This window comes from Pelobates fuscus, chromosome 4 (assembly GCF_036172605.1).
Source record: "Pelobates fuscus isolate aPelFus1 chromosome 4, aPelFus1.pri, whole genome shotgun sequence".
Taxonomy (NCBI): domain Eukaryota; kingdom Metazoa; phylum Chordata; class Amphibia; order Anura; family Pelobatidae; genus Pelobates; species Pelobates fuscus.
This window is the reverse complement of record NC_086320.1, coordinates 372,475,127-372,488,100: the sequence shown is the minus strand read 5'-3', so window position 1 is coordinate 372,488,100 and position 12,974 is coordinate 372,475,127. Positions and strand designations below refer to the sequence as shown.

Below are 12,974 nucleotides of genomic sequence, written 5' to 3'. Positions count from 1 at the left end.
ACAGTAATCCTTTTCTTTTAAGAGGAGAAATGTGTACCTTAAGTCTTACGTTAAGTAACATACATTGCATATTTCCAAACAAACATTTTGATTCAATTTTACATGTGGGTCCCCAAACAAAATAGTCAGATTCTACGAACGTCATGCCCAGCAATACTTGATTCGATTAGAATCTGGGCTAAAGCGGCCATAAAATATAAATTAGCATCCTCCCCCTCACCGCTCACTCCCTTAAGGAGAAATAGGGCGTTCCCTCTGGGTATGGCAGCTAGAGACTTTCGAAACTTGGAGAGAGCAGGCCTACAGAGAATTTGTCTGAAGATAATAGAATTCGAAGAATTAAAACAAAGGGCCCACCTTACAACAACCGATTTTTTTCGGTACCTACAACTTAAGGATTTTTCAAGTCGAGCACAGATAAGAGAAACTGTCCACAAAGCAATGTCTTTCTTTGAGAGGATGTGTCTGAGTGAGTCTATACAATCTGGTTTAATCACCATTTTGTTGCCCATCTAAGCTCCGAAACAAACGGGTATCACCGGAAGGATTGTCTACAATTACTCTTGACTTGTATTATTACAGCATATTTTTATCAGCTTAGAAACTGTACAAAGCTTATCAAATGTTTGATATGATGTTAATTTTATGACTGTCACTCAAAAATAAAGAATTGAAAAAAAATGAACTAAAACAAACATGATGGCATCCATATGCATTCATACTGTTTTCAGATACAAAGTCAATGTGCAACACTTCAAGATGACAGACTTTATGATTTGACTTCTCCTGTTGATTGATCAGTAATAAAGGCCAGTAATGTATTGCCAAGTTTAAAAGGGAGGATTGATTTATATGATGAAACTATAATTGGTTAGATCTCATCTTGTTTATGAGGTGCAATTTTGTGCACCAATCGTAAAAGACATTAAGGAATTGGAAACAGATCAAAAGCATGCTACAAAATGAATAAGGGGAATGGACGATTGTAGATATAAATATAGGCTAAAAAAAAGCTAAATTTGTGTATTGTAGATTCAAATCAACTCAGAGAGGATATGATAGTCCTATGCAGCATACCCTATACAAAATCAATGTATTATACTTTGTAATAAGAGACTGATTTGACTTCACCTGTTAACAGGTGACTTCAGAGAGCAGTCACAAAGGCCAATAATGTATTGCCAAGCCTAAAAAGGTGGATCAATTCATATGATGAAACTATAATTGGTTAGACTTCATGAGGTGTATGTGCAGTTTTGTGCACTGATTTTAAAGAAGGATAATAAAAAAAAGAAATAGTAAAAAGGCATGCTAAAATTAACAAGGGAAATGGACAATCTTATACATAACGTCTAGAAAAAGTGCATTTATTTGTTGTGGACAAAAATCACCTCCTGGAGAAAATGATAACCCTTAACAAGTATATACAGGGTCACTTAAAATAGATGGCTGGTGCATCCTCATCATAGGACTGTACAAATGACAGAAGGTCAGCCTTTTCAACCTGAAGAGAGGATATTTCACCTACAACATAGATAAATACATTTTTAACAGTAAGAATTATACCTTTGTGGAATTTGATGTCTGAAGAGATTGTTTTATCAGATTTTGTAGAACATGTTAAAAAAAAACTGGATTTTTTTGAAAAACATATCTGATGATATAATAAGTGGTGTCCCAGTGATACTACCCCTGTAATGCTGTAACACTTTGTAATAGTAAGTGTCTAGACATTGAGTAGATATCGACTACCGTGCTTATGATTGTTGGCAAGCATTTGGCTGATCACAATGAGAGAGGAATTGTATAAAAAAACTATAGGAAGGGTTAACGAATTCCTGCTCTCTGTGACTGCTTGCCCACTGAGTACTTCGTGAAATATAACACTAGCTTTTACTTACAAAGGCAGATGTGTAAACTGATCTGTGCGCAGCTCACACAGCTGTGTTCTCAAAAAACAGATGGCTGGATAACTAGGGAACATCTGTAGCATTGGTGGTTCAGTGGTAGAATTCTCGCCTGCCACGCGGGAGGCCCGGGTTCGATTCCCGGCCAATGCAAACATGCATTTTATTTTTGGTGGGAAAATATGAGGATTATGACAAATGTAAAAATGTGCGATATATCCATTAAACCAGTTAACTGCTGATACACTTTTCCACTTTTTTCTCCCTTTTTTTATGCAAAATATGAACTTTCTTAAGAAGCTTTGACTAAATGTCACATTGGTATATATCTTGGGAAACAGCTCTGACACAGTTCACATCCTGGATTCCGAAAGGTAAGAATTTATCCAATTTAAGTAAATAGGCAATTTATCCGATCTAAGGGACTTGAACAGAATATATATATGTGCCACAGGGAAAAGAGGATTCATCCTGGACTGAAGGAGAGGTAAAACAAAAATACCTGAACATCATTGTAGGAGCAAGGTATGAGCAGGACTGAGCTTAAGGATTGGATTCATCTGGTGGTCTCTCCTTCCCTCTTACATGTTGTTTGTCCTTGCGTGTTTTGTATTCATGTTATTAAAACTGTCATATCCATAGGAGAAGTCTGTAACATCTGAGATTCTATTATACTATAAGAGAGTGACCAAATGTCCCCCCTCCCAGCCCCCATCCATAGGCAACAGGTGAGGGCTGTAAGCATAATATTTTATGGGAAAACCTAGTGTCCCCATCAACCCAACCCATGGGTGGCAGGTGGGGGCACTAAATAATTATTCAAAATGGGTGGACATGCTATTCTCCACCTCCCCAATTGTTGCCATTCTCCACCTCCCCAAGGCACTAGGGATCCCCTATTGTTTTTTTATTTTTAATAGTTGGGTTGCAGTATTATGGATTTTAATATGGATTTTGGGGAGCCAAAGATACAAAGATTTAAAAGAAAGAAGATGTCTGATGGTATGTATAACTTTTTTTTATTACAGGTAATAATTGTATTGCCTCCCCTCACTTTCATTAGGGTGAGGGGGGTAGGTATGGTTATTTTATTTTAATAGGGTGTAGCTAGGGGTTTGGAAACACATAGATAGTATGATGGGGGTGGACAGTGACACTAATTATAATTACCTGTGTATTATAATCAGAGCCCCCACCCACTGCCCATGGGTGGAAGCTGAAGGGCATACATTAGGTTCCCTCTGGTTTAAAATTATGTGCCCCCACCTGCTGCCATGGATTGGGGCATGGGGGAGACATCAGGATGTACCACCATTTTTTCAATTTAATACCCCACTCTCAATGACCAAGGGTATGGGCAGGAGGAGGAAAGTTTAATTTAAAAAAGTCGCCTCCTTTATTACCCCCCCACCCCCACACTTATTTTACAGTCCCCATATCAATGGCATGGTGCTTTTCCTGGTGACTGGGCAGATATAGCAGCCTAGTCACATCTTTTGTGTTACAGTAAGCATCACACTGAGCCCCATAGTCCTTTTTGTGTAATGTGGCAGCTGGCAACCAAACGCTGGTCAGCTGTGGCCAGAGTGCTAGCATCCAAGTAGTTTGGATAATTAAAATCTAGCCTGGATTCTAAAATTCCGGCTCTGAAGTTTAGTTATCCGAGGGCATTCAGTTTGAATGAAACAAGGCCCAAATTCACAAAATCCATAAATTATTAAACAGTGTGGATTTTGCAGTCCAAATGGCCCGTACGCAACTTATTAAAAAAAAAACACAGCTTATAATTTATTATCACATTCTCAGGCAAAGTAAGCCGAGTGATTTATTGATACCACTTTTACTTATGCTCAATCCACATATCTAATGTGAATGTGTGAATTGAATCTGCAATATTCTACATAGCCGGAGGAGTTTGCCTGGTTCAGTATGGGCCATTCAGACTAGTGAATAACCCTGATGTTCAAAAAATGTCTTGAATTAAACTGGTGCCAAGTGTTAATTTGCCTAAGCCAGGACAGTCCTGGGTTACAGGAGTTTGTAGATTGTGCTCTGCTATTCAATGAGAACATTTTGAGGACCAGAATTGGCCGAGAGATTTTATCACTGCAGAATCTGATACAGGTGCAACAATGGTTAGTATTTATTTTTTCTCCTTTTTGTGTATTTTTGCATTTATCACTAATATCTACACTAGAATAACTACAAAAATACATACATACCCATATTTATTATAAAATCACAAATGAGGTTAAAAAAGGCCGGTATAGTTTCCTTTGTACACTTAGTAACAAAGAATAAATGGGTCTTATAGAGAATGCAGCAATAATTATGCTTTTTTTTTTCCAATTATCACAATGCCATATATCATAGCACAATAAAGAAAGCCAATCAACACTTAAATGCAGAAAAAGAAAGAAAGAACAGCTTAGGATTTGTACAGCAAGTAGGTAATTATTCCCAGTCTTGCAGTCTGAAATGCCCCCCAAAGAGACGGGTATTATAAATCAAATAAATGAGAGCTATTCTCTGCAATATGGTTAGAGAGTTATATTTGTAATTTGAATTTCATTTCAACTCAGGGACTGGTTCTGAGGTCATGAAGATACATTGTGTTCTACCTGGCCTCTAAAATACTCACAAACATTTATACACTTTTGGGGATATTCATTAAATGGCACTAGGGAGAATAGAAAAGTGCAAATTTTCTGTCGAAAATTTTGCCCGTTTTTGTCTAAAGTTTGCATTTTTGTTTACAAGCACAGTGTCTTCTGTTGGGAGATCCAATCAAATTAAAATATGTTTCATTGGTATATAATCATATATAATATATTTGCTGTTTTGTTTTTGCCTAAAACGAAAGAGGTCATTAGCAGAATAGTTAAAGGACCACTCTAGTGCCAGGAAAGCATACTCGTTTTCCTGGCACTAGAGTGCCCTGAGGGTGCCCCCACCCAAAGGGACCCCCTCCCGCCCGGCTCTGGAAAGGGGAAAAGGGTTAAAACTTACCTTTTTCCAGCGCTGGGCGGGGAGCTCTCCTCCTCCTCTCCGCCTCCGTTCCTCCCCGTCGGCTGAATGCGCACGCGCGGCAAGAGCTGCGCGCGCATTCAGCCGGTCGCATAGGAAAGCATTCATAATGCTTTCCTATGGACGCTTGCGTGCTCTCACTGTGATTTTCACAGTGAGAAGCACTCAAGCGCCTCTAGCGGCTGTCAGTGAGACAGCCACTAGAGGAAAAAGGGGAAGGCTTAACTAATTGATAAACATAGCAGTTTCTCGGAAACTGCTATGTTTATAAAAAAATTAGTTAACCCTAGCTGGACCTGGCACCCAGACCACTTCATTAAGCTGAAGTGGTCTGGGTGCCTAGAGTGGTCCTTTAATTTGTTATTTTTATTTTCAAAAAACTCTCAGTAAGTTGTAAGAAAACAGGGCTGTCAAAGGCAGATTCTTTGTAATTGTAAAAATGTCTCAGTCCCATAGGTATGATCTGACTTGAAGAGGGCATTCTCAAAAACATCAGTCTTAAAACATTTTAATAAATGCAATAAAAAATGCTCTGCATTAAACAGAGAAAGCAGACAGTAAAATGGTATAGTGCAACATCTTTCTTTATAACTTATGGAGATATTGCAAGCCATGATAGTGCTTGTTTTATGTACATTCAGCAACAAAGCCTTGGAGTAACGGCAGAAAAATTATATAACTTTTGGTTGCCTGCTCTTCTCCGATTCCACCAATTCTAGCTTCATGGAGTCCAGTGCCCATAAAACGACTTTATTCATTTACTCTCAAAGTATCCTTTTTGTGGCATATTGCCTTAATTCTTTATTTCAAAGTAAATTGTTATGTCTAAAAAGACAAATAAAGTTTCAACCAATAACCCTGGCAATCGTCTCCTCTCTGACCTGCTCAGGAACATGACACTGTGCTCTTCATGTAATAATGGAGATTGTGTCAAGAAGTAGACATAACAATTTGGATTGACTTATAATTGTACAAAATGTAGCGTTCTAACCTAATAACCCTAACCCATATACATAACCTGAACCGAAATCCTAATCCTAGCCCAAAAACCCGAAACTAAACCCGAATCCTTATTATAATCGCAAACCCTTCCCATAAACTAACATCGCAAATCATTTACATATGACAATCATTTGACACCTTTATTATTTCATCAGAGTGAACAAAAATATAATTTTTAAACTCGCTTATAGCTGAAATAATAAGAAATTAGAATTATTCTTCAAACCAAATTCTTATGGAGAATGTTTACTTATTCTTCTTTTTTCAATGAATGAGATTGTGATAACGCTTCAAACATCCATGAGTGCAACTTCTGCATATTCTCTCTAAATCTTTATAAGAAACATTGACAGCAATGGGAGGTCAGAGACTGAATGTGAGTGTTAGTTACTTCCTGGCTAAATAATGCATCTTGCAACCAAGTCGTATTCACTAAATAGTGAGATTGGTATTGTAGAATAATACTAATAGCAGAACTACTAAAATAAGTGTTTAGTGAAATATTTAGTGATTAATCCCCTTACGTTCTAATTTTTGACCTGAAAGAAATTCCTTTTTCTATGTACATACTTTTTTTAAATGCACGGTTTATACTGTCTCTGAGATTTACATGTAATTTTGAATGTAAAAAAATGTATAAATACCAAACTATACATAGTTAAAGGTATTTTTTTTTTTTTATTAAAAAAAAGAGAGACAGACAGAGAAACAAAAAAAAAGGAAATTTCTATGTTAAGACGTGCGCCCCTAGGCCTGCTTAGTGGAATATCAGCTTGCGACTATTGTTTATGTGGTTAATAAGCGGAATAAACAAGAGTAACACGTCAACAAGTTATAGCCATGTGATATATTAGGTAAATATTTTAAGTGCCGGTCTCATATCACAGTTTTTCTATAATATTCTATAATAAATTCAAACAGATCCTGGCATTTTAATATCATTTATCTCCAAGGATTAAAACTTTTTTTAGTCCAGTTTAAACCCAACTCTGATCATAAAAACAATCACAGCGTTTTCTCTTTTCACTAGTAAAAGATTAGCACGCATCCTCTTTAAAAAAATAAAAGGAAACGTGTTGATGGACTTGTGCAGCCCAGTGACAGTTGATGTGTCATGGATCTAAGGAAGCCAACACAAGGTTATTGACCGCTTATGATCTTCGAAACATTTTTCCATTACATACTGTAGAGCTAAATCAGTTACCATTCTGACATTTTACACAGAAAAATAATAACACAGATTTTTTTTCATGTCCTGAAGGCGAAGAGATACATTCAGGAACTGATGCCAAAGGAACGTTGACCTTCAATCCAAAAAGGAAATTATCTGTCAGTTCTCTTTTTATTTTAATCACTGCCTGGGATGCACACAGAGAAAAAAGCTCTCTCCTGATGGGCGGTATGAAACAAATGGTTTCAAAACAACACTAAAAGGATTTTAAGAAACAAAACACTTAGGAGTCTCTACTCCCAGCTGTGTGTGTAAACTCCTTGAAGATCGACAACATTCTGTCCATAATCTAGTTCTCCACAGTCCTGGACACTGCAGGTTCTGAAAACGTTCAACAAAAATTAAGTTAAAGTGAAATGGTCATTTTCCCAAATTTTCTATTTCACAATTTCTGTATTAAGTGAACCTTCAAAATGTAAAAATGGACCAGGTGGACCAGAATGAGGAGCATATAGTCAGTCCAAAACGTGTTCCGAATTCTTTGCATTCCCCCTGTGTGGTGACATATTACACGCCAATAAAAAAATAAAATTGACCGTTTCTGGCCACCACTTGTTTTGGTGCCAACTTTTTTTTCTATTCTCTTTATTTTTGTAGATTAACATAACATATAACAATGTCTTCCTGGGATTGGGTCTTTCTGATACAGACCTTGATTTAATATTTCTGCATAAGCTTTTCAAACAATTTAATATTTTTTTGGGGGAACTTTTAAAATGATTTAATATTATGAAAAGTATTTAACATTTTTACTATTTTTGATATATTGATTTTTTTTAATATGTGATACATTTTTTTATGTTTTGATACTTCGAGGAGGTTTTTCTTTAAGAGTGTATACAAACATAAATGAATCATTTGTCAAGCTTATACAAAAATATTAAATCGAGGCCTATCAGAGACATCACATGACATCATAGACTGATGAAATCAGAAGGCTACATACGTAAATATTCTGCTTTTGGATTGTCAAGAACTTGTCAAGAGGTTAAATGGAGATACTTTTTAAAGGACCACTCCAGGAACCATAACAACTTCATTGAAACAAAGTTGTTATGGTGCCCAGCTGGTCCTTTAACCACTTAGTGACCGTGGGCATATCAAGTACGACTGACAAAAAATGGTCGTTGGTGACTTTGGACGTACCTGATACGTCCGTGGCACATTTGAGTGCTGGAAGCGTTCGTGATCACTTCCAGACGATCTAATGGTATTGCAGCGATGCCTCGATGTCAAGGCATCATGCAATACCTCCCCTGACTGCTGGGCCACTGGGTGATCGCTCCACTTCCGGGTTGCTCCACGCGGCACCCGGCAGTGAGGCAGAACAGCGGAAGCCATCAGGCAGGCTTCCGATGCTCTGCCTGTCTGCTGAGTGTGTCGAGGTGTAAAGGCACTCAGTAAAATTAATAAAATTAAATAAAACATTAAAAAATATATATATAACTCATCCCCCCCCGGGGGAGCTAGTACATCCGAGGTAATTCTTATTACTTACCCGATCGCCACCGTTCCCCCGCCGGCAAACGGTCTTCTTCTCCGTCTGGGGGGACTCTCTGACAGCCCAGATAGTCCTCCCTCTGCAAATTAGGCCTCCGTGGGCCATGTGATCGCTCTGAAAGAGGACGTCCAGGCATCTACCTGCAGGGGGGACTGCCTGAACTGACAGTCAGTCCCCCTGCTGGTGAAAAAAGTTAAAAAAACATTAAAAAAAACAAAAAGATATATTTTTGTGAGATATATATAATATATTATATCTATATATAATATGTAAATATATATCTATCTTAAATATAACGTCATACTAAGTGTATTTTTTATTAATATATACATATATTAATATAAAATACATTTAGAGTAAAATTACGCACATATATATATTTATTATAAAAAATAAATAATAATTAATTAAAAATAAATAAGAAAATGTAAGAATACATTTTTTTAATTATATATATGTAATTTTATTCTAACTGTATTTTAATATTAATATATGTATATATTTATATCAAAATACACTTAGAATGAAATTCTTATATATATATATAAATAAATAAAAATAATCCTAACTATACATATGTCCATATACATAATTACATGAATAATTTCATAAATATAAAGGTAGACTTCAAATATATAAATATGTATATATATTTCAATTCTACGTGCATATTTAGGTAATATTTTTACATAATGAAGTAATTTTATTGATTGCAATTTGGGGGACTGTCACGGTAATATACCCCAACACGCAGGAATAGTACAGATAGTCAGGAGACAAGAAGCCAGGGTTCGTCTTACCGGACCTTAGAATGGCCGGACTTGACGAGAATAAGCAAGACAGAGTCTAGAACAAGCCGAGGTCAAGGGAACAGAGAGACAGCGTAACGTAGAACAAGCCGAGGACTGGTACACAGAGGACAAAACAGCGGATAAGCAAGCAAGGATAAAGAGAGAGCGGAGTCAGGAACAAAGCCAAGGTCAAGCACCAAAAAACCAACTGAACGATACAAGCACTAAAGGGAAACTGGACAGAAACCACGATAGGGCAAGGAGCAAGGGAAACAGGTGAGTATAAATACCCTAAGGTTCACTTAGATTGGCCCCTGTCATATCCACGCCCCCAAAACGTGAGTGTATGGGGAATGTGGCCTGACAGGGGCCAATGGGAGACTGATTCTAATTTAGTCTCCCACTGTCCCTTTAAGAGCGCGCCCGAGACGCGCGGCGCGCTCTTAGTGTCGGGCGGGACACGTGACCGCTTCTCGCGGTCACTGCCCGCCTGACTGATCATATCGTTGGCTGAGCCGCGCGCGGCTCGAGCAGGACCGCGCACGGCGAGAAGAGAGGACCCTGGCCGGCCCCTGGAGAGGGTAAGTACCGCTACAGTACCCCCCCCTGAAGACACGCCCACCGGGCGGGGAGGAGCAGGCCTGGCAGGAAAACGAGCGTGGAAAGAACGCACAAGGCGAGGAGCGTGAACAGCGTCAGCGGAAATCCAACTGCGTTCCTCAGACCCATAGCCCTTCCAATGTACCAGATATTGGAGGCGACCCCGAAGCAAACGAGAGTCAATTACAGCCGCCACTTCAAACTCCTCATGGCCCTCCACAGAAACCGGAGGAGGAGGAGGGACATGCCGAGTATAACAGTTGCACAGGAGGGGTTTTAACAAGGAGGTATGAAACACGTTAGGAATGCGTAAATTTTTTGGAAGATCTAATGCATACGAGACAGGATTAACCACATGCAAGATACGAAAAGGACCAATAAAACGAGGGGCCAACTTCATAGAAGGCACACGAAGACGAATATTGCGAGTAGAAAGCCAAACCCGGTCTCCCACAGCATAGGATGGAGCCGCCCTGCGATGCTTGTCTGCCTGAACCTTCTGGCGAGCAGCAGAGGCCACCAAAGAACACTGAACCTGCTCCCAAGTATTACGTAGACTAGCCAAATGTTCGTCCAGAGCTGGCATGCCCTGTAAGGAGAATGCAGCTGGAAGAACCACGGGATGCCGGCCATAAACAACGTAAAAAGGGCTGTTAGCGGAGGATTCATGAGCAGCATTATTACGAGCAAACTCAGCCCAAGGAAGAAGGTCAGCCCAATTGTTCTGATGGTGGGACACGAAACAACGAAGATACTGCTCTAGAGATTGGTTGGCACGTTCAGCAGCTCCATTAGACTGGGGGTGGTAGGCTGAGGAAAACGAGAGGGAGATACCCATCTCTGTACAAAACGTTCTCCAGAATCTGGAGATAAACTGGCTACCCCTATCGGACACGATCGAAGTGGGAATACCATGCAACCGAAACACCTCCCTGGCAAAGATAGAGGCAAGTTCCCTGGATGATGGCAATTTGACAAGAGACACAAAATGAGCCATCTTAGAAAAACGATCCACAATCATTAGGATGACAGTTTTACCATTAGAGGGAGGTAATTCAACAATGAAATCCATGGATATATTGGACCACGGTCTCTCGGGTATGGGCAACGGATGTAACAACCCACAAGGAACTCTGTGGGAGGACTTCATACTGGCACAAGTGCTACAGGCATTAACGTAATCGGTGACGTCCTTGCGCAAGGAAGCCCACCAGAAATATCTAGAAACTGCTGAGAATGTCTTAGAAATACCAGGGTGTCCAGCAGTTCTAGTGTCATGATATAATGACAAGATGTCTCGTCTCTCCGGTATATCAACGAATAGCTTATCAGCAGGCCTCTCCCCAGGAGCCAAGTACTGTTTAGCCTGAATAGCTTGTAAGAGAGAAGACGAAATGGAAAGAACAGTAGTCGCTATTATTCTGTCAGGCGGAATGACAGGGGTAACATCGACCTCGAGTTTGTCAGTAGTCTCGAATTGTCTGGACAGAGCGTCAGCTTTAGTATTACGATCACCCGGTCTGTATGTGATTATGTAATTAAAACGAGACAAAAACAGAGACCACCTGGCCTGCCTAGAAGACAATCTTTTTGCTTCACTAAGGTAAGAGAGGTTTTTGTGATCCGTTAAAATGAGGATGGGATCCCTAGTACCCTCTAGCAGATGTCTCCATTCCTTGAGCGCCAAAATGATAGCAAGGAGTTCACGATTGCCTACATCATAATTCCTCTCTGCTTTGGACATCTGTCTGGAAAAGAAGCCACAAGGGTGTAACGGCTTTTCAGGTGAATCTCTTTGAGACAAGATAGCACCTACCCCTATCTCAGAAGCATCAACTTCAAGAATAAAGGGCAGTGAAGGGACAGGATGCTGTAAAACAGGAGCAGAGGCAAATGTAGCCTTCAAGAATTCAAAGGCCTCGAGTGCTTCTGGTTTCCAGACATGAGTATTACCATCCTTCTTGGTCATTCTGGTTATAGGCGCAACAATGGCAGAAAACCCTTTAATAAAACGCCTATAATAATTAGAGAACCCCAGAAAACGCTGAATGGCTTTCAACCCCTGGGGTAGAGGCCATTCCATAATGGCAGACAGTTTCTTGGGATCCATACGAAAACCCTTTGCCGAGATTATATAACCCAAGAATTGGACTTCAGATTGATCAAATGAACATTTTTCGAGTTTGCAATAGAGACCGTTAACCAGAAGAGTTCTCAACACTAATTTAACATGCATGTGATGAGTCTGTAAATCAGTAGAATAAATCAATATGTCGTCCAAGTATACTATAACGAATGTATGTATAAATTGACGTAGGACATCATTAATAAATTCCTGAAAAACAGCTGGGGCGTTACAAAGACCAAAGGGCATCACAGTGTACTCGTAGTGGCCACTCCTGGTATTGAAAGCGGTCTTCCACTCGTGATCCTTTTTGATACGTATGAGATTGTAAGCACCCCTAAGGTCCAATTTAGTAAAAACTGTGGCCTGTTTAAGCCTATCAAATAGTTCTGTGATCAAAGGTATGGGGTACGCATTTTTGACGGTGATTTTATTTAGGCCCCTATAGTCAATACAAGGCCTTAATTCGCCATCTTTCTTAGATACAAAGAAGAAACCCGCCCCTGCCGGGGAAGAGGATCTTCTTATAAATCCCTTCTCTAGAGATTCCTTAATATATTCCTCCATAACCAGATTCTCCTGAGGAGATAAAGGATATATTCTCCCTTTGGGAGGCATCGTACCAGGTAATAAATTAATTGCACAATCGTAAGGCCTGTGAGGTGGCAATCTTTCAGCCTCCCTTTTATCAAAAACAGATTTAAGAGACAGGTACTGAGAGGGTATGACCGTAGGTACGGGAGGAATATTAGTAGAATTCAAAGGGGTGACTTTAACAATACAAGACTCT

At 39.4% G+C, this 12,974-nt stretch overlaps 1 non-coding gene across 1 annotated transcript; it reads left to right on the top strand.

Annotated features, from left to right (window-relative positions):
* The first annotated feature begins 1,989 nt into the window (after positions 1 to 1,989).
* Positions 1,990 to 2,060, top strand: TRNAG-GCC (transfer RNA glycine (anticodon GCC)). Its single transcript has one exon. It is a non-coding gene; the product is annotated as a tRNA-Gly (tRNA).
* The last annotated feature ends 10,914 nt before the right edge of the window (positions 2,061 to 12,974 follow it).